This window comes from Prionailurus bengalensis, chromosome B3, assembly GCF_016509475.1.
Source record: "Prionailurus bengalensis isolate Pbe53 chromosome B3, Fcat_Pben_1.1_paternal_pri, whole genome shotgun sequence".
NCBI classification, from domain to species: domain Eukaryota; kingdom Metazoa; phylum Chordata; class Mammalia; order Carnivora; family Felidae; genus Prionailurus; species Prionailurus bengalensis.
In genome coordinates, this window is record NC_057355.1 from 68,559,768 (window position 1) to 68,567,731 (window position 7,964).

Sequence of the window (7,964 nt, forward strand, 5' to 3'; positions counted from 1 at the left end):
CCAGGCATACTACAAAGGAAATGTAAGTCATCAGATAGTAGGATCTGGATCTGTGCCAGGATAACTCGACTCTTCTTGTAGAAGGTGCCATGGGATGGAAGAAGTGGGTCCCCTCAGTTTTATGTCTTGTCTGAAAGATGATAACCATGCTAATAAATTTAGTGCCACATTCTTTACAGTGTGCTCATCCGACCCCTAGAATAAGGCAATAAACCATAATAGGGTCCATGATGCTTTCAATTATTAGACATTCATTTCTGCTCTACATTTTTCCTTTTCTGCCAAAGTTTGGCTTTATTGATGTGCTTTCTGGAGGCATGGGAGAGGGTATGGTTAGGAAAAAAGGTCTACTTTTCAGAAATCTGAGAAAAATTATATGTCTATCAAAGTAAAACCTAGGCTCCATAATGGGGGAAGACATAACATTTTTGTCATTGTATCCACAATAAATACATAGATCTATCATATGAACAAAGCCTGTTTGGAGGCACTCTTGAGTCTTTTCAAAGCCATAGGCTATTTTATGTTACCAACACCCTAATTAAGAGCATTAAATTTTTCTTTTAGTGGTTAGTAGTTAGGAAATGTATAACCCCATCTCTCAGGCTTTTTTGAGAGCAGGAAGGCATCCAAAAAAGCCTCTGGGATGTTGTACTGAGCCCCAGAGGGGCTGTGTTTGCAAAGAAAAAACAAGAAAAAAAAATAAAGTTGGTGTTAAAGAAGATAATATATTCAGTTTTCTTATCATGATATTAAACACTGAAAATTCACCTTTCCAGGTGTTCAAAGCAAGGCTGGAAGGGTTAGTTTCTTCCCTGTTTGTCTCTCCCTGTGTATTTTATAAAATATTTCAATTCTTCACTTCCTTTCCAGACATGCTATCAGAACAGGAAGGCCACACTCAAACCACAATTTCACCTCCCATGCTCACCCAGGATTCAGAGAAAACTGGGCACTACTTGAAAAACAGAATTAAGGCCAGAAATTCCACTACTAGGTATTTACCCAAAGAAAACAAAAACACTAATTCAAAAAGATATGTGTACCCCTGTGCTTATTGTAGTCTTATTTACAATAGCCAAAATGTGAAAGCCTTCCAAGCATACGCTGATTCATGAATGAATAAAGATGTGGTTTATACCTACAACTGAATACTTCTCAGCCAAAAAAATCTTGCCATTCGCAACAATATGGATGGGTCAACAGGGTATTACACTAAGTGAAATGAGAAAGACAATATCATATGATTTCACTTATATGTGTAATCTAAGAAACAAAACAAATGAAAAAAAACAAAGAAACAGAAACAGACTCATAAATACAGAAAGCTGGTGGTTGTCAGAGGCGAGGGGGTAAGGGGATGGGAGAAATAGGTGAAGGGGATTAAGAGGAACAAACTTCTGGTTATAAAACAAATAAATCACGAAGATGAAAAGCACAGCATAGGGAATATAGTCAATAATATTATAATAATGCTGTATGGTGACAGATAGTGACTACACTTATCGTGGTGAGCACTGCATAATGTATAGAATTGTCGAATCACTGTATGTTTTACATCTGAAACTCATATAATGTTGTATGTCAACTATGCTATGAAAAAAAAAAAGGAAGAGCCATTCATATTGATAAAATGCTTAATTCCAACTCCCTTCAGAAACTGAAGACCCTCAAATATCCTTCTACCCTGAGAAGGGTAGTGATTGTCGAATCACTGTATGTTTTACATCTGAAACTCATATAACGTTGTATGTCAACTATGCTATGAAAAAAAAAAAGGAAGAGCCATTCATATTGATAAAATGCTTAATTCCAACTCCCTTCAGAAACTGAAGACCCTCAAATATCCTTCTACCCTGAGACCCTGTCATGTAACAAAATTAAAATTATCCTATTCATTCTTACCGCTCACCAAAGATTCTTTATATTTTGAAAGAGACTCTTTCATCCACAAGAAAATGGCGCACCAAGTGAAAAGCATGGAAGAGAATAATTTCTCTTGGAGAAGATTATCAGGTTTGAGTCATACCAAATCTCTTGGTGATTTTGTTTTTCTAACTTTTGGATGACAGAGAAACTTTCCCCAGAAAACTGGGGTAGGTGAGAATAGGTAAGGAGAAGGGAAGGCTTAGGTGATAAGTAAAGACAGAAAATTATGGTTTGGTTTGTAAGTTTCTAGAAGGCCCTTAATGCAGGGAGAAAACTGAAATCAGTAAAAGGAAATTGCGGTGGAAAGGAAATAGGTAAGTGGGGCCGAGCAGTATCAAGCAGTTTCTGGGGATCCTTTATTGTCCATTAGATTGGAAACCTTCTCCATTATGTTGGGAAGTGAGTGAACCACGTTAGTAATTGAAGAATGTTGCTGGGAGCTTTATGGGATATCCCCAGTACAGAATTCATACTACCATTGTTTTTGTTCCTCTGTAGATTTTTGGGGGTGAGGAACTGGTGAGGAAAGAGAGAGTTGTGTTGAGGCACTGGGTAACAGGAAGATGTTCTTAAATGTGGTGCTTACTTCTTTGTTTCCCTCTGAAACACTCAGAAAACAAAACATAACAAAACAAAACGTACCCTGCCTTTGTGCTATTTGATCACGAAGACAAACAAAATCAGAGCTATGTGCTAACTAAAGAGTTCCTGGTTTGGGATCTTAATGATGGCCTTTAAATTGCTTTAATTCCCTCATTTATGCTACAGGGGAGATCTTACTCATGTAATTTAGAACTGGATCATGTATAGAATTTGTACAGACATGAAGTAAATTGCTAGACAAAGAGCACAATTGACTCCTCTTTCAAAGCTGTGATTATGAAAAATTTATGGTAGGATTGGGGCGTTTGGGTGGCTCAGTCAGTTGGGCGTCTGACTTTGGTTCAGGTCATGATCTCACAGTTGGTGAGTTCCAGCCCCATGTCGGGCTCTGTGCTGACAGCTCAGAGCCTGGAACCTGCTTCAAGTTCTGTGTCTCCGCCTCTCTCTGCCCCTCCCCTGCTCATGCTCTGTCTCTCTCTCACAGAAATACATACAAAAAACAAAACAAAACAAAACAAAACCAAAAACCAAAAAATTTACGGTAAGACACATCTATGCTTTTATAACCAAAATAGAGGAAAGCATGAGTTTACATGAGTTTTCAACTAAATATACAGTTTTCAACTGTGATTTGGGCAAAACAGATTCAAATAATCTAACGTGGCTATACATCCTCAGTTGTGAAGTGAGGTTTGCAAATCAGAAAATTCTAGCTTTGGGGGAGGGAGTAGAAAAGGGTGGTGACAAATTGGCCATGGCTTTGAGCTCTTGAAGCCTCACACATGACCAGAGAGGCACAGGGCAGAACTCATGAGTACATGCTTATATAATCCCATGGAACTTGTTTTATTCCAAGGGTATCAGGAGGTCTGACTGATTCACCTACTATGCTTCACTGGGAGCTAAAAAAGCCATATTCTCTAGACCCCAAAATTGAGAGTGGTTGAATCTTGTGATTGGTAGGTAACGTGATCTGCCTTTTGTAGCAAGCCAGAAGCCAGATGTCCCCTCCCCTTTGATCTGAATAACACTTTAGGCTGCAGACAATAAGATTGGTTTTAAATTTATTGTCTCTTTGATTTCTGCATCCTAATGCTTTTTAAATTCTTTACACAAGACAGGACTATATATAGGAAAGTGGGGTAGTTCAATGGAGGCCAAAAAAATGCCAGTAGCTTTTGAGAAGTGCTGGGCAGAGTCTCGTGCATATTTTTTCTCAAGGAAACAAAGACGACTTGGGGGCAAGAACTTTTCCTTTTCCAGTCGCTTTACTCCAAAATGAAGTTTCTTACTCCTGGTCCCAGCCAGATTTGTGGAAAAGTTTCTTTCAGAACACCCTTATTAGGAAAGCATTAAAGCAGAAAAATCCAGTTTAAGTGCAGGGAGCCTAAATCAGAATGTCTTCCTTCTCTACACCCAGTATAGTCTTCAGCCCGGTTAACATTTTCTTCCTGTCCTGATGACGCAGACTGCGTGAGGCAGTCAGCTGGGGCCAACTGCTTGCTTTCCTCAGTCCTACTGATGGTGGAGATGCTATGTCTGAATCCAACCTCACCCTGTGAGAAGAGTTGAATCGCATTTGGGAATGTCCTTCAATTAACATGAAGTGAACAATATTGATTGGACACTCAATAGAATGGGTACAAACATTTGGCCCAGTTCCTGCCCTTCAGCGGATCAAATCATGGACGATTGCCCCAAGAAGTCAGACTGTTCTGGGAAGAATGCTAGAAGGATGTCAGAAAAAGGGGTTCAAGTCTCAATGTGTTTTCATTGCAGCCATCGGACCTTGAGTGAGTCATGGGTTCTCTTCATCTCCATTTTCTCTTCTGGAATATTAGATGAACTCATATTGACTTAGCATTTTATTACATTGGAAAGGCTTTTCATAGACAGATTCTTATTTGAGCCCAATAATCGCAGTGGGAAGTAGCCAGACAGCACTGCACACATTTTAGGTTGAGAAAGTTGAGCTAAGGGACGAAGGCATTCAGTGGGAGAAAAAGGTGAGATTGGGACTCAGATCTCCTGACACCTTCTCCATTGCTCTACCTAATAAGCCTCACCCCGCCTCTCTGCTGGTGAGTGGTGAGGACCACAGAGAGTTTTGTCTGTAAGGAGGCTTCACAAATGGATGCAGTGACTGATGAGCAAAATTCTGATCCTTCTCCCTTATAAATTTCTCCCAGAGGAGAGGACATGTTATGAAAAGTACTCAGTGAGGTGAGGAATAAGAAACCAGCAAAAACTGTTTTTACTTCTGCATTCCATAGTGCCGCTCACCTTTGCAGGGGGAGCAGTCCCAGAGGCTCCCCTTTGTGCACACACATCTATCAGATTTTCCAGACCGTTTTCAATCTGTTCCTCGGATATCAGGTATAGGCTATAAAGCACTTCTTTCTACTTTATGGTTATGAAATATGAATGATGGCCCAGCTGAAGCTTTTAAGTCTGATGGGAATGGATCCCAAGAGAGTCTCTTAGAAAGCTAAAGGATAGTCAGGAGACGCTGTGAAGTTGGGAGCAAAAGCAGACGCTCACCACACCAAAGAGTCAGGTCTCCCTAATATGGTTCCTCAGCAGTCATGGTGCACTGTACTAGAAGTTTTGAAGAAATATGAAGAAAATATAAGACCCAGCCCATAGACCCATTGCATTACAAATTGGTAGCAAGGGCACTTAAATGAAATATTTGTGAAATCAGCAACCACTGAATTCTATCCAAATAGGTATGCATAGAGATAGACTTGTGAGCTCTCACAGAGAGGTCATGTCATTGGTGTCACTCACATTTTAAACAGAGGTCTCTTAAAGTTGCCCTTTCAGACTCAGGCCCACCTGCCTCTTCTCTACACTTTCATTCTTTCCCAAAAAACTTAGGATTCATCCTATCTGAATGGAGACTTCCAATGTGTTGAACGAATGCCAAAGAGGTTCTAACTACATGTTCAAAATGACTTTGGATGGCCTGAGAAAGAACTGTATAGGGACTGAGGGATTTTATCCTAAAGGACCAGAACCTCAATTTATGCTCAATTCCTGAGAATGAACACCAGTTATCAGTCCAGACATGCAGGCTCTCCCTCTGGCTCCCAGATGAAATTGGGTGCTCTCGACTATGAGGTCTGGTCTGTGGGTGGCACAGTGCTGTGGGCAGGGAAGGGGTCCCCCTCTTAGGTTTGGCATGAAGGAGAGATCACTGCTAGGAACTGAGGCTTATATTTGAGTATGGATTTTCCAAACCTAGAATTCAAATGCACATGAGATTATACAGAAGCCTGGAAATTCCATTGCCATCCCTTGGCCTAGCCCAAACCAAAACCAAGGAAGGTAACCAGGTGACACCATTTAAATTTAAATCATCTGCTGGAATGCCTGGGTGGCTCAGTGGGTTAAGCATCTGACTTCAGCTCAGGTCATGAACTCCCAGTTTGTGGGTTCAAACCCCACGTCCAGCTCTGTGCTGACAGCTCAGAGCCTGGAGCCTGCTTCAGGTTCTGTGTCTCCCTCTCTCTCTCTTCCCCCCCAATATCACTCTGTCTCTCTCTCTCTCAAAAATAAATAAAGATTAAAAAAAATTTTTTTAAAATCTAAATTATCTGCTGTACATAGCGTGGGGACATTTAAACATGGAATTTAAAGTGTAAGGAAATGGGACACCTGGGTGGCTCAGTCGGATGAGCTTCCAACTTTGGCTCAGATCATGAACTCGAGGTTCATGAGTTTGAGCTCAGGCTCTCTGCTGTCAGTGTGGAGCCATATGGCTCCTCTGTCTTGCTCTCTCTCTACCTTTCCCCCGCTTGTACTCTCTCAAAAATAAATTTAAAAAAAGTGTAAGGAATAATCCTATCTTAATAATTTATAGCAACTTGTTCTTTCTAAAGCTACTATTTGATATTGTTTGATTCTTATAACTTTGTGAGACACACAGGTGAATGCACATTTGGCAGTTTGAATAATTAAGATTCTAAAATCCAGTGACTTGCTTTAAGTCATAGAGCAGAATTGTGATTAGAATCCAGTCTCCCAATGCCTAATTTAGTGCTTTAAAATTTTTTTAATTTAGGAGGAGCCAAGATGGCAGAACAGCATGGAAGTGGGTTTTTTGTCTCAAGTCCATGAAATACAGCCAGACCAACACTATGCCATCCTGCACACCTAGAAAACTGATTGGAGGATTAACACAACAATCTGTACAACCTGAACCATAGAATTAAGTGGCGCAGAGAGGTGAACTTGGGGAGAGAGAAGCCGCAGAGGGCACAGAGCCGCTTTTGCCTACAAAAAGAGGACAGAGGTGGGGGCGGGGGAGAATACCTGAAAAGCACCCCCCCTCCCAAAAGCAGCTGGAGAGAGAGTGGAAAATTGGAAACAGCTGCAGGGACTAAACTAAAAAGGGAGAAAGGGGAAAGGAGAACAGAGAGGGTTTAAATTCCATTAAAACTGTAAACAAGGGGAGCACAGAGCCTGCAACTCCACAGCTCGATACCTGGTGGTGCTCTGGTGGGAAGGACGAATCCCCAGGAACAAAGTGGGGTCCGGGAGGTTCTCAGGCCACATGGGGAAAAGCGGTTCCACTGCTGGAAGAACATTTGGTAGAGACTGTTGAAGCCACCTGGTCCCAGCAGACCCCGGAAAACGGCCACATTTGCTGGTGCTGGAACAAAGTCGTTAAGGGTGAAGCCTGGTGCCAGATGCGTGTTGTGATTTTCCATAATCCCTGAAAAGCTGCTGCTACACCATCTCATGAACTTTTTCTGGGGCGGGCTGGCACCTGGCTGCAGTCTCGGGGCACCGGCAGCAGCAGGGTCCAGCAAGCATTCCTGGGTGCAGCCAACATTTGGACATTGCTCGGTGAGACCCTCCCACAGAGGGGCAGAACAGGTCAAAGCCATGGTTCTTCACAAGTAAGGTACCGGGGAAAACAGCCCCGTCTGAGACAAAACGTGGGAGAGAGGTACTGCCTGGGGCTTGGTCACGGATAGTGAAGAAGCGGGGAGTGGACGAGAGCTGAAGACAGAAGATGGGTGCACGGTTGCTGATCGGGGAGAACAGAGTTCTGATACTAGAGACTGGGTAGCTGGGTGACGCCATTTTCACCGCTCCTGTGCATGTGCATACACACCTATGAGTGACGCTACAATCCACCCCAGTAGGATAGCAGCGCCATCTAGTGGAAAACGGAGCTGTTACACTGAGCCCCGCCCAACGGGGCCAACCTCGCTCTTCAAAAACACAGGTTTCACTGCCTACTCAGTTTATTGACTATAAAGTGCTACATAGACTGACTTCTAGGGGAAAATGAAGTAATTTCAGTCCTACTTCAATCTGTTAGCAGGTCCATCTATTCAATTTTCTTTCTTTTCTTTTTTGTTTTACACTTCTTTTTCTTGAATAAAGAGAAAAAAATCGTTTTTATTTTCAATATTTTT